Source organism: Taudactylus pleione, unplaced genomic scaffold (assembly GCF_031769625.1).
Source record: "Taudactylus pleione unplaced genomic scaffold, aTauple2 ptg000189l, whole genome shotgun sequence".
Lineage (NCBI taxonomy): Eukaryota > Metazoa > Chordata > Amphibia > Anura > Myobatrachidae > Taudactylus > Taudactylus pleione.
Genome location: NW_028284591.1, coordinates 475,967 through 502,500, shown reverse-complemented (window position 1 = coordinate 502,500; position 26,534 = coordinate 475,967). Strand labels below are relative to the sequence as shown.

General features: G+C 43.8%; 1 protein-coding gene across 11 annotated transcripts in view; it reads left to right on the top strand.

The window, feature by feature from the left end:
* TCF4 (transcription factor 4) overlaps positions 1-26,534 on the top strand; it is a 431,493-nt gene that overhangs the window by 306,904 nt on the left and 98,055 nt on the right. The gene's annotated exons all lie outside the window — the stretch shown is intronic.

Below are 26,534 nucleotides of genomic sequence, written 5' to 3'. Positions count from 1 at the left end.
TTAGCTGGGTTTTTTTTTTAGCCAGCAGACTTTCATAAAGCACATGATTATAATTATTATTTATTTTTGTGTGTTCTATCAGTTATTAATGTGTTTAATAATTCTCCTCTCTTATTCTGCCAATGTATAAGGTCTCTTTAAAGTCATTATTTTAAGATCTGATCTCCATTATTTTCCTGGAGCAAGTGAAGTTAGTAGTACAGTACAAGACATTTATTCCCACAGTGTTATTTTCATTCCTCTAAAAAACCCCACAACATTTAATAATAGTAAATAATAAATCTGTTACAGATTTACTTTATTCAGCTTAATCTTTGTTGAGTGGTCTTGGAGATAATATATGGAAACTTCTTCAAAGTTCCAGTATTGTTTGTTGCATTGTTGGGGGGCAATGTGGACTTCTAATGGCTTTAAATACCTTTCCCACTGATCAGACAGGAAATTGAGCTGTAGAATAGTTTGTTTCCTGTTTCAACAGAAATGTGTTTCTCGTTTACTGTGTGTAGAGCTTGTTGTCTTTGTGCATATTTGTGTAATTCCTTCTTTTAATTGTTTCTGCAAGCGGTGGCATCCAAAGGAGCATGGGTGGCACCATGTCACATGTTAAAGGGCAGTTTGGAATCTGGTATTCCCCCCCTGATACGCTAAAAACTATATGTATTTTATATCCTCAAGGCAATTTGTATATGCTTTTCATATTTCAGCATAAATTGTTTTGGGCTAGTTACCCAACCACATTTTTTGTTTTTAGATAACTATTTTATGTTATTTATTATTTAGGCATCCTGTTTAATATTCATTTTACCCCAGCGGCATTTCTTGTGATGCTCTATATCAACCTGTGTCATTATTTTTTTTTTTTATCTCTTTCCAATCTTTTTTCCAGTATTAAGGAAATTGCTGCATTTCTGGATAGTGTATGCGGGCATTATAATAAATTTGTGTAGCAGTTCATCACTTAATAAAGTACATATTTTAGAAACATCACTATTGACTGTTTTGTTGGGTTTCACTTATTCTGTTCAATAGCGTTTAATAAGAGTGTGATGTATAAAAGGAGCCATATTAGATTTTTTTTTTAATTGTTACCCTACCATATGTAAGTCTTGATTTTATTTTTCTTTGTTTTATAATAATTGTTTGACTTTCAGAGAACTGGAGATTACTGCATTATTTATTGTGTTGTACAGTACACACTTATACAAATGTTCTATGGTTGTTTGACTGAGCCAGCATACTTTGTAAATGTGGAATAACTTTTACTGATAATCTTTGGAGAATCAGTCTTTATTTTTGTATTTTTTTGGGTTGTTATTTTTTTGTTAATTGCTCCTGTTCCGTGACATTTTCATCATCTGGTTTTGCCCAAAGAGTGAGATCGTAGCATATTTAATCCAATACATAACCCAAAACATGATGATATCGTCATGGAAATGAGACCCCCACCACTTCAGTCTAATGTGTTGGAATCAGAATCCAAGTGAAGTTTGGATCATAAATGAAATAGTAAACGTTAGAGAACCGAAGGGAAGTGAATTACTGAGCTGTTAAGGAAATTAGTTTGGTGGTCTTAGCTTAACCACTGAAAGTATGTAGCTGTCTGGTTCTCTCTAGAGAACGGGACTGTGAAGAATGAATTACACTCATCCTGAGACCCTCATTGTTTAAGTAATTGCTGGGGGGGGGGGGGAGTTGAGTTGCAGCTGTTGGTGAAACCTGCAGAATAGCATAGTGTAGCATGTTAACATAGGCAGGTTTATGGGTTCCAGCAGAATAGGAGACTGAAGTAGGTAGGGGCAGAGTAGTCTCCCAAATTTTGCTCACCTGTCCCAAAATAAAATGCATTACATTTCCCCTGCACAATGAAAACTACATTGTGATTGGTTAGTCAAAGATATGCTCCCACATTGTCGTCTATAAACTTTGATATAAATTCACTCTGATCTGCAGCATCTGGGAAGAAAACGTGACTAAAACGTAGCAATTTTTACAAAATTTATTTGCCCTGTGTTTTTTTTTTTTTTTTTTAATCACTTTGTGGCTGTGTTGCAGTATTTTATGCACAAAACATTTCCAGGTTTTGAATCTGTGAGCAATAAAACGCCCCATAAAACATGATCCAAATGAAATGTCCTGTCTGATCTCAGTAGTAAATGGCCCTGGGTTCGGCAATCGCTGTACACAACTGAGGCCTACTTCCTTTGAAGTCTTGAAAATGCACTGCTGCTCCGAGTCTGGACATTGCGGTCGGAGTGTTGGGAAACCACCAAGGCATTGCTTTGGAGTACATCAAACAAATATCTTCCCTGCGCAGTAGTAATGTTTTCATCTTTTTAAACATGTTTAACGCATATGTAGATAAAAGCAATGATGGAAACTGGGCCTACATACATATACAGTACACTTTTATATGTATTTTTCTAATATATGTCCACAGTCAGCAAAGTCATTTACTCAACTGGCTGTGGAAAGGCTGTAGACACCGTTTTCCTGATCTTCAAAGGGACTCTCTCTTAAAATTTGGTCATACTATCTCATTGATTTTGATTGCATTGATTTTGATTGCATTGTGTGTGGTAATTGCACAATCAAATTTAAACTAGGACTGACTTCTGATTTCTTCAGATTCTTATGTGTGTGGTGTCATTTCCCTATTTATCCACTTTTTTTCAACATGTGCTGCCAAGGTAAACAGGAACGTGTATATGTAGGGAGTGATAGTGCTTTAGTTCTCTAGATACAATCCATTCAATTGAAAATCAGATCTCCCAAGATTTTAGTATACTGTGTGCATGGTGAGAATGTGGTTGCTGCAGTCCGCAGTAAGAAACTGCAATCAGTTTGCAAAAGATTGTTGGTAAATTCCTAGTTCACAACTTTTCAAGCTGAGTTATCAGGGCAAAAGTGCGCACTGCCGCGTCCATGCGTCGCAGCATTTCCAGAGCACTGGATTGCTCCCTGCGCCTGTTATGTTTTAAAGCATCCTTTGAATCATTGAATCCCACCAATGGCAGGTGTGTGCAGAATACATTCGACGAGGCAGTCCGTGGGACAACGCTGTCCTCAGTGGGAGAGCCCCAGATCGGGACAGTCCCACCTAAATCGGTTGTGTTGGGAGGTATCTCAATTGTGATTAAAATACAGTAGTTGTGTGTTTCAAAATGGAATGTGCCAATCATGACTAGCAGGCATCCAACCATTTATTCAACATGCTATAGCTAAGAGTTGGATTTAGTATCTGTCCTCCCAGGTTTTTGGGGTAGATTTCAAGGAACGTATACATTTACTGTAGTCAAGCGTTTCCTGGTTTTCCCAGAACTGTCCTACTTTTTTACTGTTGGAAGTCTTTACTTTGACCCATGACTAGGACAGTTCCTTCCATGGGAGGTACAACCTCTTCTAGGACAGAACCATCCTAGGGGTGGAAAAGATACTCCTGGACCCCAACATATCTTCCCACCCTACAGCGCAGTCTATCTGTTCACTGGTGCCTCCTGCCTCTGTTTTGTCATTAGTTTCAAGTGAATTTGTAGCCTATATATTGATTCAGCTGCCAAAACGGCCTTTAAGCTGAGTGTAGGTGATGTGTCCCATTTAAATAGCATTATTTATTTTCCCAGACTTCAGATGCACCTGGATTTTCAGGATAAATTGAACCACGTTTATGTAACTGATATATTTGGCAAGCAGATTAAAGAGACATACAGTATGGTGACTTGTATGACCTGGCTGTTATGTCACACTGGGTGTTAGGCTCATAGTTGCCTTAATTAAATTACTCTACAATATTGGGTAGATGGAATTCCATTATTTTTTTTTTTTTTAAATAGACTATTTTATTGCATATCCATTTTGTTACCAACATACTGCCTGGCATTCCACCTTTTGTTAAGGTTTATTTGCATTTTATTATACTGATCAGCTCTATCGCTAATGCCACGTACTCAGATTTCTCTGTGAAATTAATATAGGCTTGGAATTCAATTTCTTTCTGTCCTCTATTTTTTTTTTTTTTGTCTATAATTTGTTAATCATGTGTTAGCTATTCATGACCCCTTCTCAAGTTGCGGGCTGTGATCACACACACACACACACACACACACACACACACACACACACACACACACACACACACACACACACACACACACACACACACACACACACACACACACACACACACACACACACACACACACACACTTGGTGCAGATATACACAAGAGAATTGAATGCTATCTTACAAGGCTGTTGAACAGTATTACTAAGAGGTATTCCTGTAATGTTATCTATTTCATATCCGTGCCAGTGCAGTAAAATGCCAGGAATTCCACAGCACATGCCTGTATTACACCATTGTTACACACAGTGCATGGGGATTTCTCAGTAAAGGTGTCCACAGACCATTAGGATGTATCTCAGACAAAGGCCGCCTATGAAACGCCTACACTAGGGGTATTCAAAATGTTGCCCCCCATCTGAGACATTTGTGCTTTTAGGGCATGCTAAATCTCTGGCAGGGCATGCTTGGACATGTAGTTCCACAGCAGCTTATAGGGTGCCTGGTCCCTGATTATTTTATAAAAGTACACACAGTCTTAGGCTTCTAGACCTCTTCTTAGAGTGTTGACACTGCTCGCTAGTGACTTAGGGTGGGTACACATTAGGACGATGGGCTACTGGCACAATGGTCAGGGCAAATTTCCTTCAAGCGAGATTGCCCTTACAGACTGTGCAATCCTATGAACGACGGAGCAATATCTCGTTCTGTCCATCATTAAACTGCACCACATCCTAAACGATAACTTCTGATAGTCCATGCAGCACGGCCAACCAGAAGATATCGTGTGTATGTGTATATATTATATATATATATATATATATATATATATCTCCTGTGGGAGCGCTCAGTTAGGTGTCTACACTGTGTAATCCACCTGATATGTCTGGAGTTTGCTGTACCTCACAAACTAGATACTTCCACTGTGTAGATTACAAGGCACATGAAGTATATTAAGAGGGCCACCAACTGTTGTAGTGGAAGTAAAGAGTGCAAAGAGGGGTTATACCACCGCGGCTTTGGAAAATACCATTTCATTTTGTGTTGTGGTGATTTTTATAGATACAACTGTCGGTGTCAGTGTAAGCATATAATTTATCGCGCAGGATCACTTTCCAGTTCGGCCGCCTGCACCGTAATGGTAACAGATTGCCGCATGCGCAGAAGGAGTAGCAGCCAACAGGCGACCGGATTTACAGACATGCACATTAATGAACCTATAGGTTTAGATGAGATCATTATTGGGCATCTCGCCCACAAGGTGATATGGATGAGTGTATGGCCAGCATAGTGTAAAGTTGCTCTTCATTAAGTGTATTCATTTTGTTAATGTTATTGTCTCCAGTGCGGCATTGGATATATTATGTATGACGCATATCGCTATAGAATAAATATTTGAGGAAAGTATACCAAGTTCTCCACTTATAATGGAATGTGCAAAACATCTATATATTCTTTTGGTTAAAAATAGGTTCAGGAACTGTGGGTGGAGCTATATAATTTTTTTTTTAAATATATTCAAAATAAAACCTAGGACAGTTAATGAGAGGATTCCTGCTTTGTTCCTGCTGAATAATAAATTATATATATATATATATATATATATATATATAATATATAATATTAGTGATCGTCACTGTAAAAGTGCTGGATGGCATGTTTGTGTGTCCATGATTCTTGACATGCGTTTTGAAACCCCCAGGAAATGTCTGTGCTTGTTGTTGGAGTTTTGGGCTTTTAGTAAAAAAAAGCCAGATAAAGGGTCCTGGGGGTGTGGATGTGAGAAGAGATGAGAGGGCTCCATCCACAGGGCTGTTTCAGGTTTGAGCCTTTCAGCCTGAGAGCAGGCTGATTACCAATTGCACCTGGAAGAGGCTCATATAGGCTGTGTCAGGGTATGGCTCAGTGTCTCACACCTGGGGAGAGCAAGCAGGCAGGCTTGTTCAGAGACACTGTTATACTTGTAGTAAGTACTGTGCATGTGCCTATGTTTGTGGTGAGGGCAATAGGCCCTTCCATTTTGGAGAGAGGGAATCTGTTGTTTAGTTAGTGCCCAGACAGGCTAGGATTTATTTTTACTATTTCTGTTTTTACACTGCACAATAAAAACTAGCTGCGGCTAGCATGCACAAAAACCTGGACAGGTGTGCTGATTCCTGGCTGTTGTGTGTTAGGAGGTGTCCATCTACCCCAGAAGAGTGACCTCCTACCGCGATCCTATTCTATATACTGTATCTCTATAAATGGCCAATATTACTGTATTGCAGCTGAAATCTAATGATTGGCTGGATATTGCATCTTATATTAGCCAAAAATAACTGCAATACCTGACGACAATAATAATAAAGCTATTTATACTGATTGGATCATTCTCTAACAACGCGGTAGATGCTCTCAGAAAGATGGCCGCTATCTGGCTGTGTGTTTTTGTTTTATCCCAAACGTATTAACAGGCCCCAGTGGATTCCAGTTTGGCCCCCTAGCAGCAGTATTGGCCCGAGTGTGGCCAGCCATATTGAGTGAATGGAGCAAGAGATAGCGACAAGCAGCAGCTGACTTGCACCCACAGCATACTTGCCAACTCTCCCTCATTGTCAGGGAGACTCCCTGAAATAGCAGCAATCTCCCTGTCTCCCTGAAGAGTCTACCAATCTCCCTCATTTCACCTTTCCCCCATTATGACACTGTTATATAAAAGAAAAAACAGAGATATATACATTCAAATGGGATCATTAGTATAATATCCCTGCATTGGTTATAAGGTACAATGATTCCCATGGTTACATGTATTTTCTGAGAAGTATCAGTGTATTTTCATCAACAAGTAGATCTTACTAACTGCTTTGGATCTCATTTACATGTGTATGTAAATCAATTTTTTGACACGCCCCTCAGATGTAACAGTACACGCCCACTTTACCGCCACACTCGTAGGTGCTGCTTTCACAATCTCCCTGAAATGCTTTTTCAAAAGTAGGCAAGTGTGACCCACAGTGATTCCAAATTAGTACAACAACAGAAAAACAAAAGGAAAAACATGTAGTTGACATTATAATTTTCACATTGACAGGAAATTCGTGCCTATCTATTAACCAGTGGCTATAGGGCTGAATACAAAACCAAGCGGCTGACTAGTGCTTAAACAACGGAGAGGCTGGAGTGAGGGGCCACCTTAATCTGCTTTAGCTACACCTCTGTCTAGGCAAGACCTTTCTTCTGTAAGATTCCAGGGTCTATGTACTAAGCCTTGGAGGGAGATAAAGTACTAGTCAATCAGCTCCTAACAGCCATGTTACAGGCTGTGTTTGAAAATAACAGTTAGGAGATGATTGGTGTTTTATCTCCATCCACTTTATCTCTCTCTAAGGCTTAGTACATAGACCCCTTAACGTGTAATTATTCCCCCCAATCCACACTGTCATGTTGTACATCCATAACAAATCACAGAAGATACTCTACTACAAGTAGTAGTAGTAGAATGATATATTTATGTGTGTGGTATGATATGTCGACAGTCATAATACCAGTCAACATGGTCATAATTTTCGAATTGGCCATATCGACATTCACCATGTCGACAGTGATGACATGTTAGAATGTCGACGTATCGTCCCTGGTGACCCAGCAGTGACTTATTTTCTCCTGGCGCCTGCAGCTGCTTTCGGGTCTCGGTGGTCATGTGACCGTGACTTCCAGGTCAGAGGTGTGTTCCTGCGGCGTTCTGTTCTCTCCTAATCCCTAACCCTCCCTCTAGTGCCTAACCCTGCACTGCAGCCCCCAGTCAGAGCCGGCCCTAGGCATAGGCATTCTAGGCAAATGCCTAGGGCATCTGGAATGCCTTAGGGACACCCCATGGCTCTGCAGCTGTGCCATAGTGGCAGCACCACCAGCTGGGCACGGTGACATACGCCACCCCGCCTGCTGATACCACGATCGGAGCTCAGCTCCGGTCGAACAGTGCAGCAGTCAGAGAGGTACTGCCTGGGGACCGGGTGCTGATGGGCAGAGGGTTGCTGCCTGCTGTTTTGGTATGGCTACATCTGAGAAGTGCTGTCTGGGGTGCTACTGAAGGGGTACTACTGTGTGGCGTAATGTAAATAAGGGACACTATGTGTAATGTAATTTAAATAAGGGACACTATCCTGTGATGTAATGTGAATAAGGTTGCACTACTATGTGGCTTAATTTGAATTGGGGGTACTATTCGGTGCTCATTGTCCATATTTAAAATATGGGTAGTGGGGGCGCCAATGCTCTTGCTGGCACAGGGCACCAAAATGTCTAGTTACATCTCTGTGGGTGAGGATTGCTATGGGTAAGGAGTGATGGGTGTTGCTAGCTGCTGCTGTGGACTATGCTGCTGGGTGATGGGTGCTGTGCTGGGAGAGGGGTGCAGGGTCAGAGGCGTAACTAGCGGTAGTGCTAGGGGACACGAGTCAAAATCTTGCCTAGGGCATCTAATTGGTTAGGGCCGGCTCTGCCCCCAGTAATATCCACCACTCTTAGGGACTGACTAGCAGTTAAAGACTTCCCATTGTAAGCACTCCCTGCCAATCACAGATGGACAGGCAGTCCCTGGGACTGCCAGTCTGGACTGTAAATAGTGGAGAGAGCGCTTCCAATGGGAGCCCACTCCCCTACTCTAACGGCAGCCCTATCTGGCTTCTAGGGGCTGCAGCCGATGCAGTCCCTAGAAGCCTGGGCTGTTTGTCAATTTGTGCGCATGTGGAGGAATCCGCACATGAGCACAAGGCAGCTGCACAGACCAGAGCCGCCGCTGGTTCTGAGATGTCCACAGAATCTGAAAAATAAAACCTGCATATAGAGGTCAATGCGTCATCATACAGATGTGTAACATACTCTGTAACGCCGAGCGTCTTTTGTGCGACTTTTTACCTTCAAATGCGTCTTATTCAACTGCTGCTGATTAAAATGATATGCAGCATTCCTGTGTTCTCTGTGATACTGCGGGTGTATCTCCATGTGAAACGCTACGTTACAGTGTCAATGGCTGTGACACAGTAAAGTAGCGTTTCACATGTTAGATACACTCGCAGACGCACAGAGAACACAGGCATGCTGCATATCATTTTAATCAGCAGCAGCAGCTGCTTGTGTGTCCTATTCACATCACTGTTGATTAAGTCGCATTTGAAAGTAAAAAGTCGCACAAAAGACACTCTGCGCTACCGAGGCACACAGAGCTCTAGCGTTGTGTGGCGCGACTTGTAGCACATAGAGGATAGATGTATGTGGACACATCTGTAGCCTGCACTGAGCATCACTCATGTATTCTTTCACATACATGTTTCCAATCAGTCGTTCCTCATTCAACAGAGACTAAATTCCACCTACGCTCTTTTCCCACTTGTATAGTGTCATACTAAAAGAAGAACCAAAGCGATGTGAAAGTGTGATACTTGCATTCGTCATCATACAGTAGCTGCCATCTATGATGACAACATATTTTAGATAGCCGCCAATCCATTGGCGCCCTAGGCATATGCTATGGTTCTCCTAATAGTAGAGCCGACCCTGCTTAGGGCTCAGGTACAAAGGCAGAAAAATGAAAGCCTGTTAAAAGTGAAGACAACATTTGGCTTTTGTCTGCGTTGTAATAGAGCACTGAAAGTGCTTCCCCGCTGCAGTATGGCGCTCACGTTTTACAAGAGCAGAACATTATGTACCTGGTGGAAGAGGCCATGTTGGAGGGGATCGGTATGGAATACCGCTGGACGCATGTCTTTAGACCCCCGCCGGGATTAGACAGTCGGGAAGCCAGCAGTCGGCATTTTGACAGTCTGCTTCCTGACTGCATCCCTGTTAGAGAGTCTACATACTGTGACATTACAGACCAGACCAGTTCTCTGACCATTGCTGCAATAATACTGCTGACCTACTTTGGTCAGAAAAAGCACCATCCAGTAGGCCTCAATACATATGGAGTCAATTCAATTAGCTGAGAGTCCCCTTACGGCGTGGTTAAGTGCAGCTATATGCCGCACTTACGTTACCTCTAGACTCACATATTTTTGTTGGCAGCCCCATGGGGCTTCGTATAAAAATCTGAGTCCGGTGCGAGATAGGAGTTGGTGAGTTGAGGCACCGTAAAAGACTTGACACCGTAGGGCTGTCTTTATTGTTTGCTATTGGCCGGCAATAATGATCATTAGGTATTGCTGACAGAATCCCCGTTCCTTGTCACAGGCAGCCTAACGTTGCATAAAGAAAGAATGGCGGAAGCATTAGGCACATGCGAGGCGCATGCATGTGCATAGTAATTTGACACGGCGGAGATCCATCATTGTCTCTACGGCTACGTCAGATTTCCCTTGATGGGGACATCTAACCCCCATCCTGAGATGAATGTTATGGCTTCACCTCAAGCCGCGGAAACTAAGCTCTTCACCGTTTGATAACTTGATTCTCTACACCTCCCCTATAGCTGTCTTTGGGGACAGCGGTAAGCCATAGAAAATGAGGCACTGTAGGGGAAGTTGATTTCCCTGGTATTGTGAATCCGTGGCTCATTATTAGCTTTAGGTCTTCCAGTAAATTTTCTGGCCAGGCTGATGTCAGAAAGCAACTCGTCCACACTCCACTGCGCATACTGACCTGGGCGCTAGAGCCAGATTACACATGGCTAAATCAGTCCTGGAAAGTGTTATGGTGCAAACTGTTACCGCAAACATTAACATTATCACGTTATACAGCAACAAGGGAAAAAAAATACACCCTCCTAAAATGCAATGTATACTCCCATTCATGTTGTGTTTTTTTTTATTATTATTATTGAACGGGATGGGACAATATGACTTAATCTGTCGATTATTATATTTTTCCATTGTATTACCTAAAAATATTGAATTATCGTCTTTTAACGGAGGAAATGGCTGTAAAGCGAATCCGCAGTCTGTCCGTCTTGCCAGGTTATAGGCATGTGAGTGGATCTGTTCCTGTACCCTACATCAAAGGGAGAACGTTTTGTCGTGAGGGAAGGTTTCCAGTGATGGTCATCTGAAATAAGAGAAACATGGAGGGACTGAGGTATTTTAATTATCTTGCTGCTAGAATAGTGTTCTAGAACATCTTACAGTATATAATATCATTGCAGCCACAAATGGACAGGGTTATTGATATCCGCTATAACATTGTATCATTAAAATAATTGGTCAGTGAGAGTGTCAAGTTGTTGAACATCCCTTTGTCAACAACAACTGCCAGTGACTGTTCATGGAGACAGCTGATTAATGTGCGATATACTGTGAAGGTTAACTGCAGACCGCTCGTAAGCACTTCGCTTCGCCCTGTCGTGCCGGGATGCAGTCAGGAAGCCGACGGCCGAAATGCTGGCCGCCAGCTTTTCGACTGTCTAATCCAGGCAGGGGTCTAATGACAGGCGTCGAGATCCCGATGTCTGTCATTTAACTTATGCCGGGAGCCCGACGCCCAGCATACCGATCGAAGGTAAGCCGGGCGCGGACAGCTGCTGGCGGGGGGGGGGGGGGCTAGGTTAGGTTAGGGGCTCCCGGGGGGGGACTTAGGGTTAGGCACCCCCCGGGAGGGTTAGGGTTAGGCACCCCCCCGGGAGGGTTAGGCTTAGGCTGCGGGGAAGGGGGAGTTGGGTTTAGGCACTTAGAGGGGGGTTAGGCACTAGAGAGGGAGGTTAGAGTTAGGCACCCCTAAAGGAGGGTTAGGGGGTGGGGAATTAGGTTAGTTAGTTCTTATAGTACCTTTAGAGCCGTCGGGATCTTCACTGGTGCCGGGCTTCCGCCGTCGGGATTTGAACCGCCGGACATAGGTCTGGTGGTATTTCATACCGATCCCGTTGTGCCAGTCTTATTGCTCAGAAGACAATTTGACTGAATAGCAGTACAGTTATATCTACTTAAACGCCTTTGCTGTGTTATTTTACCTTGTTTGCTGTGTTACTTTCAACCCCTTATTGATTATTTTAATATCTTGAGGGCTTAACAAAATCTTCGTTTAGCAGCTTAGATCTTCATATAATTGCAACTACTGCGTTATGCATAACTGATGCTTTGTAAGAATGCAGTTTGGAAGCTCCCTAGTCAAGTAATAGACCGAATCCCATGAATATTGATTCAGCGCACAGGTGCCCATCCTATAGAGGATGCAAAGGTACAGCCGCAAACTGTGCAAGTAGATACAGCCCACCCACCCTCACATCATACACATCATCCCCCCCCCCCACCTCCAGCATCATAAATTGTATTTTGCAGCTATTCGCAAAGCTGTTATGCCTATTAACATTATCAAAACTCCCTTTCTGTGCTATAAATTACATCTGTGCAGAAGTGTTTTTTTGGGTATTACTAAATTGCTATCATATTAGAACCTCAATTTTGTTGCCTGCTCATTATGCCTTTTTGCTAAAGGATATGTTTTCTGGGCACATTTTAAGAGGTTTCTAATGTTAGTCATTAACTCTTATGAGAAATCTAACATGTTTCTATCTTTCCTTATGGTTTCAAATGAGCAAATTGCTAAGTGAATAACTATCCTTCCCGCTCGGATACAGCTCAAATACACAGCACTCTGTTTGTAAATGGAGTTTAAAATACGTGTATATATTCATGCCGGTGCACGTGGGTGTCGTGAAAACATTTTATTGTCGTAATCGGCAAATCGCATTCACTCTTTCATTGCTCGAATGGATTAAAAAGTAGGGAAAGACTCGTGAATAATTTCTGACATCCGACATTGCAGTTGATTCAGTGTTCATCGCCCTATCCACAATATACGTTGGATCTGACGGAAGAAGGCTAAGCATTTTGCTTATGTCCTCTAGAATAGTCTTTGCGTGGATTGTAGGCTGTTCATGCTAATGGTATCTGGACTATAGATAGACAGTTAAAAGGTTGACACCAGGGGCCAAATGTAATAGGGTGAGAGTTTAAAAAAATATGAGAGTTTAGCAGTAAGCTCTGACATTGGTCGAGTTTTATCTTCAAAATGGGAAAACATCTGGATGAGTTTTTTGAGTCTAAAAACATGCGAGTGTCCATGTTCTCGGACTCGATTACATTGGTCGAGTTTAAAAAGTGTGAGCGCTTACTGCTAAACTTTCACATTTTCTAAACTCTCAACCTATTACGTTTGGCCCCAGATGTTAGACAGGCAATAGGTCGACAGGGACAAAAGGGTGACACACTAAAGGTCAACATGGAAGAAGGTAGACTGGTACAAATGGTTGACACGAAAATGGTCGACACAATTATTTATTTATTTTTTTCTTAGGTTCTGGCACTTACCCCAGCAGTTTTGGTTAGGCACCAGGAGGGAGGGTAGGGTTAGGCACTTACCCCAGCAGTTACGGTTAGGCACCAGGAGGGAGGGTTAGGGTTTGGAATTTACCAGAGGGTTAGGCACTTAACCCAGCAGTTAGGGTTAGGCACCAGGAGGGAGCGTTAGAGCTTGGCACTTACTGGAGGGTTACGATTAGGCACTAGAAGGGACGTTTGGGGTCAGGCACCAGAAGGGAGGGTTAGGCACTTACCGGAGGGTTACGTTTAGGCACTAGGGGGGACAGTTAGGGTCAGGAGGGAGGGTTAGCATGAAGATTAGGGCTAGAAAACAAAAAAGGACCATTTGCTTGTTGACCTTTTTACCACGTCGTCGACCATTTGTACCTGTCCACCGTCTTCCATGTCGACATATAGTGTATCGATCATTTGGCCATGTCGACGGTTTATTCCTAGTCAGCCTATTGCCCTGTCTAACATCTAGGGCAGCAAAGGTAGAAATGCGGTCACCCCCGAAAATGCGATGCTCTCCGGGGCTTGGTTTGCGGTGGGTAACGCCGTCTTCCTCATGGCATTACCCTAAAGAAGCCTTTGGGCTTCATCGGGAGAGTGCAGTGAGACGTCCCTCCATCACAAAGGGCCGCTCTTACCGATAGAGCGGTCCTTTGCGGTGTTCGTCATGCATACTGGCGTTGCCGACGCCGGCATGCATGAATGCGAAGGGTGATGGGATCCATCGCGAGATGCCCCTGGTGTCTATCTAGACATTGTCGACCTTTTAACTGTCTATCTTTTATACCACACTAAATAATATCATGGCCGTTAGGGGGGGAATTCATTTATTTTCGCTCGCAGCTGTTTGGCTGCCCAAAGTAGGACTTTTGATTGGTGTAGCCATTTTACGCGGCTAAACCCTGTGTATTTGGGCGCGATATGCATGGATTTATTGTATGATTAATTGTAGAGTTAATGGCACATCCTATCATATTAGCTGTAATTACTGACCTGGGGTAGACCTGTCATATACTACTCAGGAATAATAATACACCTTTAAGCTGAACAAGCTACTATATAAATGCCTCCAAGAATTCTCTATTGAAAATGCCACTTGCACTAATTGTTTTTTTTTCACGATTTAATATTTTAACTTGTTGCAAAGAAAGATCACGTGATTATCAGTGGTCATTCCGTTATATTGCTTGCTGTGCCCCTCGGAAACAAACTCTTAAACTTAAGTGGTCAGTCATCAGACCTGTAAAATTGTTTGTGCTATTTGGTCAAGGCCGAAACTAGGATATCTGTCACCTGGTGCAAGGCAGCAATTTTGTGCCCCCTCCCTTCCCATACCTGGATTTTGTCCTTGCTCCTCCATAAGGCAGTGCACTAGTCAAACGTCCCTGGTATAGTGACTTACATTATTCCACACACCATAATGCCCATTACACATTATGCCACACACTGTAATGCCTGTTACCAAAGTGCCACTAACATATTTGCCCGACACCATTTTATGCCCCACAGTAATTCTTCTAATTACTTTAAAATTACCTGCTCATTGTCAGGGGTTTCATGCTTGTTGCCAGGGGGTTTCATGCTTGTTGCCAGGGGGTTTCATGCTTGTTGCCAGGGGGTTTCATGCTTGTTGCCAGGGGGTTTCATGTTAGTTGCCAGGGGGTTTCATGCTAATTGCTTTGGGGTTTATGCTCATTGCAGCTTCCAGCATCTTCTCCCGGCACTTGCGCTGGCCTAACAGACACTAGAGGTCCAGTAAGGACCTCCAGCATCTGTCTCCTCCTTGGCAGCGGCCATTTTAGGATGGCCATTTTCTGAATCTGCAGCCCCCAAGCCACCGCGAGTCATCCCTTTTTCACCCCCTGCATTCTGGCATCCGGTGCACGTGCACCTCTAGCCCCCCCCCCCCCCCCCTAGTTGCGGCCCTGATTTGGCACCGTACTTAGATTTTAATCCCAACATTGGGAAATGTTTTAATTGCGCTGTACACTCCTGAATTTCCTACTTTCCATCCTTCCTGGAAGGATGTTTCTCTGTCTGGTCAAGTGGGTCAGTGTCCTGACAGTGGGTATTGCCGTCATGTCATTCATGTCAGCCAATAAGAGGGTCAGCATGATGTCGGTGACTGGCGGACCCGTACAGACTCTCTCAGCCCGGTGACCACAGATACTGGCAGTGATTTACAGTTGAGTGCACGCTTTTGTAGGGAAATGCGATTCATTGGTTTTAGTCGGATGCAAAGTGGATGTATTTGCGAGAAGCCGCGGTAACCGGACTAATTACCTTCTACTAATGCAGGTATCCGCATGGTAAGTGGGATGCCTCTCCGCCAAAAGTTTTTCTGCCCACAGCCGCCATCATTAGTATCTGAACTCGCGCCAGCCCCTCGCTGTGTGCAAGTTTCTGAAACCGACTTTCCTTCGCTGTGCGTGCACCTCAAAATAGAACTCTAGCTAAACTCCCATAACTCTCCCATGAGACAGATCTCTTTCGTGAGACCGCAGCGTTGCCGCCAAGAAATGCCCATTTTACGCAGAGAGGTTCGGCAAAGATCTGTCTGACTCAAAATCAGGTGAAGATGCGCAAAAAAATGCATAAATCAGTGTTCACCCATCAATTCACCACAGACATTACTCGGTAATACCAGGGGCGGAATAGTGCATCACAAAGCCCCTTGGCAAAATTTGGTTAGGGACATAGCAATGCCACTCTAGCCTTCCTGGCTCCTCCCTTCACTGTCAAGAGTCGAACCCGGTGACCTCTTTCGAGCATCAGCAGTATGGAAAGGCTCAGAAGAGGCCCTCGCTCTGGTCTTTTGATAGCAAAGGGCTGGTACCTCAAGGGAACAAGGTGACCAGGCATTATATGGTCTACTTGGAACCCTGTGAAGGCTGCACCCACTGTTGTTGTGCAACTAACATCCGAGTTAGGTCAATGGTCCTGGTGAATTAGGGGGTGTGTACTCGCTGGAGACGCTGGGCTGTGACTTTAATGGCTTGGCTGTACGTACGTACAAAGTCGCAGATGAAGGACAACGAAACCTGGCATGAGGAAAAGTCATGGACGCTCGCGTCAAAACATTTCTTACGGTGATTCAGACTCGGTCGCACACAGATGGACAAAGGTTGCACGTCATATTGATCAGTGCAAGCTAGCAATGCCATTTGGCGCTCCCAGTTGTTTTATTTCTGCAAATAAGACGCACATTTTGAGCGAGAAAGGCGATTGGCGTGTCGGAGTCGCACGGGATCTGGCGCATCCGAGTGGCTATTTGGCGTGACTGAAGTAACAGTTAGAATGGACACATCTGTAGGTTATGGTTAGGTGATAATGGCCCTCATTCAGAGCCACTCGCTAGCGGCAGTACGCTCGTTCCGAGCGATGTTCGCACATCTGCGCATGCGTACGGTTTTTAGTACGCATGCGCGAACCAGTCAGTGCGGCCGAAAATCGTTGGTACGCAATATAGCGAGGGCCTGCTATTTTGAGTGACAGAATGAGGCGTATGTGGGTGGTAACAGGGGAAGGTGCTTGAAAACGGGGAGTGGAGATCCGAACGCAGGCGTGCTTAAAGGTCAAAACGGGCGTTTTAAGGGAGTGCATAATTAATACAGCAGCGTCATTGACCACGTCACTTGGTTTTTTTTAACTCAGAACTGCTCGCAAAATAGCGGTTGAAAACACCAACCACAAGAATAGCGAGCAGTTCATACGCTGTACGATGTACTCGATTAATCTAATAAATAGCGGACATGACGTATGGTGCGTGCGGCCAGGGGGCGTTTTTATCAAATAAACGAGCGTATGTTTTGCTCGCTCGTTCAGACTTAGAGGTGGGAACAGACTGCAATTTGCGAACGGATCATTTGAATAGCCACCCCTTGTTTTTGAACGAACGACCACAAATAGCGAACGGCTCTGAATCAGGCCCAATGTCTGTTGGATTAGTTTCACGTCTGTAAAATAAATAAATAAAATATCTGAGATCCTCATTCATCCCGTGCTCCGAAGGTTCATCTGCGCATTTTAATCATCTGTTTATTGTCACCTTAAGCATTTTGATCAAGAACAAATTGTATCACAAACTGACAGATGCTTTATCCCTGGGCCTTGGGTGCTGAACGTAACCTACAATCCCACATGGAATGATTATGGGGCGTTCCAAACACCCTTCACTTCTCAGCTTGGTGTGTTTATCTTCACTTACCTATAATACATACAAACTGCAAGTACAGCGCAGAGTCCCCTGTATACAAAATAGGAGCGTAACATGGCGTTAAAGGGAGGTAATGAACCCTATAATAACACACATACATTCTATTACGATTCAGCGTTGTCAGAATAACTTGACGTATATGTGCGTATAACAGTTTGGTCTACAAACCGTATTAATGGTTTATATGCAGGGTAGGACCAGTGACTACATAAAGCAATGTTACATCCCATTCTGAATGCATCTACAGTACCAGTTGTTGTCAAGTGTCAGTAATTCCCAGGGATTCCCTAAGGTGTTAATGATTTGTCACTGTAGCTGTTTCTTGTTTTCAGCACCGACTGCAAATAAAAAGTATGGTGGTCGCCAGGGGCGCCGAGAGGGGGGGGGGGGAGCGGGTACAGTTTGCCCGGGCTTCCAGAGGGGCCCGGGTCTGGCGCCGCCCCCCCCCCCCTCACTTCCTCCCTCCCTCCCTCCCTCTGCAGCAGCCCAGCACACAGCGTGTGCTGGGCTGCAGTGGGAGATTGCTGTGGCTGCTGTTTAGCAGCTGCAAGCAATCTCATGCCTGAAGGGGGGAGCGATCACACTGATCGCGCCCTCCACTGGCTTTGCGCCAGACTGAGGGGCTCACAGCGCTTCGCGGCGCTGCAAAACACAACTTTTTTTTCAAGGGGGGCGTGGCCAAGCCTTCTGCAATTAGGCCACGCCCCCTCTTTACCGGGGCCCCGCGTGGCTCTCTACGCCCCTGGTGGTCGCTCACATCTGCTTAATGATATTGCACAGGTGCTTGTAAAGGGCGGGGTTTACTCTGAACCACAGCAAAAAAGGATATTCCCTCCAGCACACTGCAAAGTACGATTTCTCTTATTGTGGTATGTCCCAAACTCGGCCCTCCCTAACAGTCCAGGTTTTTAGGATATTCATGCTTAAGCACAGGTGAATGCATTAGTACCTCAGTCATTTTGATATATCCATCTGTGCTGAAGCATTGATAGCCTTAACCACTGAACGGGGGTGGATGCATCATTTGCGACCACGCCAGGCTGTGCATTAACTGTCATGGACGCAAACCATGTGACCAGTCAGAAATGCTCACTGGGCAGCTGTCAGTAGAAAATCTTCCAGCAGAGGGCCCTGCTGGCCATTTGTATCCTTGCACCCTCCTCCCAATGTCTGCCGTGCAGCCGATCACTGCTGATCTGGCGGCTGCAGAGAGGAACAAACGCAGGTTAAATGCAAAGTCGCAATGGCCCGATAATCGATGATCATCGGTTATTAAAATCTGTTACTGTTATGTGTTTAAAAAAAAAATAATTAAAAAATAAAAATATATATTGTGTGTGTGTGTATATAGCGTTCCCGCTAGGCTGTTTTAGTGGGGCGCGGTGCCCTGCCCTCCGTCTGGAGGGCAAAAAGCACCCTGCCCTCCTGAAGGTGGGCAAAAAGCGCCCTGCCCTCATAGCCTGCGGGTGCCCACTTAACCCGCGGGTCACAGTGTCCCGCGGGTGGAGAAATGTGCGGTGACCCTGTCACCGCCGGAGAATGAGCGCCCGGCATCTATTCTCCCTGTCTGCAGCGCTTGGGGGCTGCCCGGCATGTCCGTAAGTCCCTCTCTGGATCCGGCGCCCTGCCTGCCGCCAGAGCTAGAGTGAACACTATGTATATGTGCGTGTGTGTGTGATATATATTATACAGTATGTGAAACGAAAAGGAGACAAGGCGCATCTACGTGAGTAAAAAATAACAATCACTTTTACTAAGTGTAATAAGCTCACATCAGCTCCCTCCCGGAAGGAGGGAGCTGATTGTCGGCAAGTATGAACATGAAATAGGTACGTTTCGGTCACTGTTGCCTTTGCAGTGCATATGCAGCATTCCCTGCCCCACCCCTTCGTATCTACCCAGTGCCACCACTCCCACCTGTCCCCTTTAGAATGTTAGCTGCAAAACTTTGTGGTGCCCTATAAATAAATGCTAATAATGAAGGGAACTTTTAGGGGGAAGGGAACAAGACAAAGGTCACCCAAGGGCGGCAGATGGACTGGACACTCCCAGTAAATATGATCGTACACCCATCTACGCAGTGTATCCTGCATGCTCCAAAAATCAATTTCACTTAAATACGGGTGATGCAGAGTCATATATATACATTTCAACCACATCTCCACTTGTAACAGAAGAGGTGTAACGGGGCGTCCTCAACATTGCAATGGCTTATGTGGGTATGCTGACAGAATTACGGGGTTGGGCGGTAACGTAAATACGCCTGTTCTCTAACCCATCTTTTACACCAAGGATAGGACTGGTGTAAGTGTGCATTGATGATCTCAGGTATAAAACCAAGTGTACGGATAGTGTCAGTCCACTCGCAAAGATACGTGGCTGCATATGACAAGTATATGCACTTCGGGGTTGGGTATAAAATCCTGGCACCGGCCGCCGGATGAAATGCCAACGCCGGAAGCCCGAAATCCCAGAATCCCGACTGGGCAGGTATGTATGCTAACCCTACCCACCCCCGCCCCCCCCCCCCTAACCCTCCTTTAGGGGTGCCTAACACTAAAACTCCTGGGGTGGAGCCTAACCCTATGTCCCACCGGGGGTGCCTAAACCTAACCCCCCTGTCCTGCACACTAAACCTATCCCTCTCGGGGGGGTGCCTAACCCTAACCTCCACCCGGTGATGCCTAACCCTAAATGCCCCCGAGGGTGCCTAAATCCTAACCCCTAACGGCTAACCCTCCTCGCTTACCTTCTTTCGGGAAGCCGTTTGTCGGGATTCCGTCTTCGGGCTAAAGATAGGCGTCGGAATTTAGACGCCTATCTTTAGTACCAAGTCGGGATTTCGATGCCGGATTCCGTGCGTCGTGTTCTAACTGCCTCCCACATTTTGTCCTGTGTACTCAATGCAGGAGCAATAATAATTAAAATAATAATAATGTTATTTATCTTGATTTACTATAATATATTCACATCACAGATCAAATCGAAACATGTGGCAGCTGTGTCCCCAGGGGATTATAAAAGTTGGGACCCCCGGTGTCCTAGACACTGTTCCGCACTTAGTGCTTAGGTGCACCTGCCTAGCTGCAATGTGCCTTTGGAAGTTATAGTTAGATGTTGGCAACTCTATATACACTGTATTGTTACATTTCCCCTTCTGTGAAATGCGAAACTGCTTTTGTGGTGCAAAGTTAATAGGAAAAATATGGTTTCCATTATTTCTGTAGAAACACAGCCTATTAAACCAGTCTAACTCCATGTCATACAGCCTCTGACTCAGATCAGCAACCCGTGGTGCGTCAGCCTCTGGCTGGCAAAGCATGCTGAGACATGTAGTCCCACTACAGCTGGAGAGACACTTAGCAGTGGCAAATGCAGGATTTTGAAAAGGGGGGGTTTCCAAATAATTGGTTACAGACCCAATGACAAAAACGTCTAACCAGAATAACCCTGCCACGTACACCTTTCAGAAATATTATACCCCCCCCAAATACATTCTACAGTAATCTGGCGTCATTTCATGAATATTATCTCCCCCCCCCCCCCCCCAATATATTCAGCAGTAATCTGGCATCATTTCATGAATATTATCTCCCCTGAATATATTCAGCAGTAATCTGGCGTCATTTCATGAATATTTACCCCCCTGGCAAATACATACAGCAGTGAGTCATCTGGCATCATTTAATAAGGATTATCCTCCCCATCCCCCCGGCACCTAAATATTCTCCCGCCCCCCCGCCAAATACATACAATTGTTAGTCATCTGACATAGTTTAATAAAGATTATCCTCGTCCCCCGCCGTAGTCCTACCCCCCTGCATATACATACAGTAGTCATCTGGCTTCCTTTAATAAATATCCCCCCGGCACCCCCACCTATGTTGTGCGACTCTGGGACTCTCTGCATTGGAAGTAGTAGACAGTGTCCTGGCGGCAGGCGCTCTTTCACATTGCCGGTCCTATGGGAACTGACTGGGAGGGGCTTGCGTTCTGCAGCTCCCCCTACAGCCAGCCCAGGCAGTGTCCCTTTATAAAAAATTTTAAAAAAAGTAATATTGTTCCGCAGCTTGCCGGGCAGGCAGCGATGGAGCAACGGGCAGGGGGGTTTTCTAGGTACTCGGAATCCCCTGCGTGCACGGGTGCTTAGCAACCACTGACTAATGTTCCTGTTCTGTCTGTCCAGGGCCATCATTTGTAAAGCAGATGTATTGCAGAGCAGGCATAATTAGTTTGGTGTGTCAGCTGCAGGTTTGATACTATGTTATCTGTTATCTGTTGGCTTCATTTGGGCCATTTTAAAACCTTTGCGTTTTCAGTGCATTCTTAGTGTGTTTTTCATGCTGTCTGGGAATTTTCTTTCTTTTAAAGTTAGTTTTTTATTTTATTTATCTGTATAAAATCGGGTACACACTATAAGATATATTGTACGATATATCGCTCCGATGGACGATGCAATTAACGATGTTGAGCTGTTAAATGTAGCATGCAGCAATATATCGCGTGGTTGTTCATCGGTTCGTGTAGATTGTACGACTGGCGCAGTATATCATTACATCGCGTCATATATCATTACATCGCGTCATATAGTGTGTACCCAGCTTAACACTATTTCCAATAGAGGTGAAAAACCCACAGATTGTTTTATGTGATTATTTTGTTACTTTTTTTATCAAATAAACTGGCGTTCACAGGCCACAAAGGTTCCTTGGAGCTGTACACGTGGGTATTTTGTCTGTGATTAATATGCATTGCTAATCGCTTTTAATGCATTGAAAATTAAAATGTGTGAATATTTACATGGGTGATTTTTAAAGAAAAACAAAAAACTTGGTTTTAATTTAATATGTTACATACATGTAAAATCTTTTATTGCTTTTTAAAAAATAAATAAAAAAATTGCATGAATGCATGGAAAGGGCGTCTGTCTTTTGTCACCTAGGTAGGTAACATTGAGGCCTTATCATTGTAGAAATATTTGTAAAACACAGCTCGGGATAAACACATACTGTAACACGTGCAAAAATAATGTGCATTAATAATGTGCCCGACGTACACAGCAGATTACCAAGTACAGGTTGCGAAATGGACCAGGCAAGGATACTATTACAATTTACTTCTTATTTACACATCACAACAAAGATGCTGAAAACATTCCAAAAACACTCAGGTAATGGGCCCATACGGTATACAACATTATATACAAAATTATACACAGTCCATGAATTTTTGCTCAACACTGAGCTGACGTGTCAGGCAATAGCACTGATCTTAATTACGCATTAGTTAGAAATTTCAAAAATATTTCTTATTTAGCTTTGGGAAGAGCAAATATGTAAGTTGCACAAAAGCAGGTTTCTAAATTTGATATACAGGTTGAGTCTCCCATATCCAAAATGCTTGGGGACCAGGGGTATTTTGGATATCAAAATATTCCGTATTTTGGAATATTTGTATACCATATTGAAATGTCTTAGGAATAGGGACCAAATCTAAACACAGAATGCATTTATGTTTTATATACACCTTTTACACAGAGCCTGTAGGTAATTTTATATACAATATTTTCAATAATTTTGTGGTCGCACAAAGTTTGTGTACATACATGAAATTAATTAGTTTCATATACACAGAGCCTTTAGGTCATTTTATACTTTATTTTTAATAATTTGTGACTTAAACAAAGCGTGTGTACATTGAACCGTCAAAAATCAAAGGTTTCACTATCTCAGTCATGCTGAAAATAGTCTCTGTATCTGAATATTTGGATATGGGAGACTCAACCTGTATTGACTTTATAATGTTCATAGAATCACTTTGTTGTCATAGATTGTGTAGAAATGTAAATTTAATATAAGAAGGAAAGACTTTGGGGCGTTATCCCGCATTCTCAGTGCAATTATGATCTGTTTAATATGATGGAAATTACGTACAGCAAATGACCATTTGTAGTCATGTGGCCACCGGTGTGTGAGGCTGCAGCGTTAGTGTTATTCCAACTCCTGAGTTTCTAATTTCATCCATATTCGTTCCCATTACTGCAAAATCAAAATGAAAAGGTGAAAATATGTCACCAGACACAAGATTTTCATTGCTGAAAAGACAAAGGGACGGTCATATTTCCAGCCCAGTATAACCTTATATTCTGCTTTTAGTAGCCTCATTTTAGTGGATGGCAGGATGGATCTGTGGCAATAGTCCTAGCAAGGTGGAGGCAGTATAGAAAAAAAACTCCATGTACAATGCAAAGTCTTTGAAGTAGAATGCCAATTGGTAATGTGTTTGAGCAGTCATTACAGATCAGAAATAAATCTCAAATGGTCAATTCAGTAATTGATTCATGATGTTGGAATATTTTGTAAGCTCTAGCTAAAACTGCATTACAGCTTATATCCGTATGTTACAAACCACGTCTATTAAATGATCTGTCAATATCTTAAAGGGCATCGGGCAAGTTTAATGTATAAATCAGATATCTTGTCATCCTAGACAGATGGTTTAAACGCAGGGACTCTAATACTAGGAAATGGCAGTTTTAAGTCTAAACATGCTTAATTGGATGGGAGTAAAGTACAGTTTGTGATGCGTACCAAGTTGTAGCACAATTTGTGATGCGTACCAAATTGCAGCACAGTTTGTGATGCGTACCAAGTTGCAGCACAATTTCTTGCTTGAATAATTTTGCTGCGGATCACTTTCCCCTGCATTTTGTAGTTGGGGAGGGTAATGATGCGAAGTGCGTTGTCCCACACTATCTTCCTGGGCTTTCCACCTTGAGAACTCCCAGAGGTGAGCCATGGCCAGTAGATAAGTATGCGGCAAGCTGTGCTGTTTTTATGCAAAGATCAAAGTTTAATTAATATTTAAATTTTTTTTATTTTGCACTAGATACTAGAAATACATTTTGATGAAAGGTCCCTTTGAAACTGTTTGTAAAGTGTCAACAAAGTGACAAAGGCTTGTTGAGTATCGCCTTCGTAAAGGAACACTGTGACCCAACGTTGCTGTAGAGCAGGCTGTGCTTTTTAATGATCGATATAAATTTCATACACATAAAAATAACAGCCCTTTCTGCTTGATAGGTCTGTAATACGACACACTCGGCTTTGATCTCATTACTTTGTCTGAGAGTTCAGGCCCAGATAATCTGCTGTGCGATTCCATCATTGGAAACCTAAGATCCTGTCGAGCCTTTCTGTACTGTATGTGTCTTGCAGCCTTGCTTAAGCTGTGAATTTAAACCCATTTGTTTTGTTTTTTTCGGGGATGGAATGTTCCTGCAAAGATGGATGAAACGCAGAGGTTTGGGTGTCTGGTTTTTGAACTCTTAAAACAGCACTACCAGTTACCCAGGTCCTGCCCTGCTTAAACGCTTAGGACTTTCAGTGGACAAGTGGCGGAGCCGCGAGAACCTCCATTGTACTCCATTTCTGGTACTGTAACATCCGCATATCTCTCTGCATTCACCACTATGAGATGGTTGCTGAGTGATGTGTGAGCACAAGAAGTCACGTTGTGACAAACATTGGAGACCCAGTAAAATCATCTTCGTGAATGAGCACCCAAGGCTCAGGGGAGAGGCGCTGTAGGTAGGGCTATTGGTTTTTCTACCTTACCTGGGGTGAAAATCTGAAGAACAGTTCTTAAGTCAGGGCGGCTGCTACAGGGGAGAAGTCTGTGATATCTAGCACCCAGTCATGGGCTATGCTGGTGCCTTTGTGCCCTTGCTTTGGATCATAACAATATCCTGTTGCCCACCACTGCTTTAGTCACCAGGAAAGCAAAACGGTAACATTTCTCTTTTGAGTGACTTGGCAATTTAATTCAACCACAGTTCTGAGGGATTCTGTTTCCCCAGAAATTACATGTAGGCCTGGGTGTGAGACGTGAAGCCATCAACACTTTTATCTTACTAATGAGAGTGAGGATCTAGGAGGTGAAATTAGTACTAGTCAGTTTATATTGCAGATATGTATTTTAACAGATACTCTCTCTATCGACATTTTGATATATATTTATGTGTGTGTGTGCATATATTTAGCACAGTTGGTGTAGTGGTTAGCATTGCTGCCTCACAGCACTGAGGTCTTGGGTTTGGTTCCCACCAGGGCCTTAACTGTATAAAGTATGTATGTTCCTTCCCCCTCCCCGTGCTTGTGTGGGTTTCCTCCAGGTACTCCTCCCACAACCCAAAAATACTAGTAGGTTAATTGGCTCCTTACAAAATTTAACCTTAGTGTTTATGTCAGTGTGGTTGGGAATATAGAGTGTTAGATTCTGGGGCGTATCTATACTGGGTGCAGGGTGTGTGATGAACACGGGCCCCTGGGTCCAGGGGGGCCCGCACTGCACCCCCTGAACCCATATCTAATACTTACCTCTCCGAGGTGCCGCATCGGGTGTGTGAAGCCCAGCACAAAACGCCGGCGTTTTGCGCATACGCAGTGAGGAAATCGCAGAAAAAAGGGCGGCCACACCATTTCTCCGGTGACCTGCGCATGGGCAGTAGACTCTGGGCACAGACTAGTGCCCAGAGTCTACTGATGCTGTGGTCAGCCTGCTGCCAGCCGCCGGGGAGAGAGGAGGGGGCCTCGGACGGGAATGCTCACGGGCCCCCTCCTCTTTTAATATGCTCCCCGGTAAGATGCACTGGGGCAGGGACTGATGTCAATGACCAAATATTCTCTATATAGATCAGCAGAATATATGTGTGCTATAAAAATAACTGGTAATAAATTATATTCTCTCTCTCCCCTACCTCAAGTGTGTATGTATAGATATATGTGTATGTGTGTGTACATATATATATGTGTGTATATATAATATAATATATTTTTTTTTATTTAGATTACATAAGGATGATTGAATTGTTTAGTGTCATTGATAAAAACATGGTATTTATTAAACATAATGCAGACTGGACAAGGCTTATGCTCCTATTATGCTATAGCCTGGATTCCAGTTTATTCTGGAGATACTGC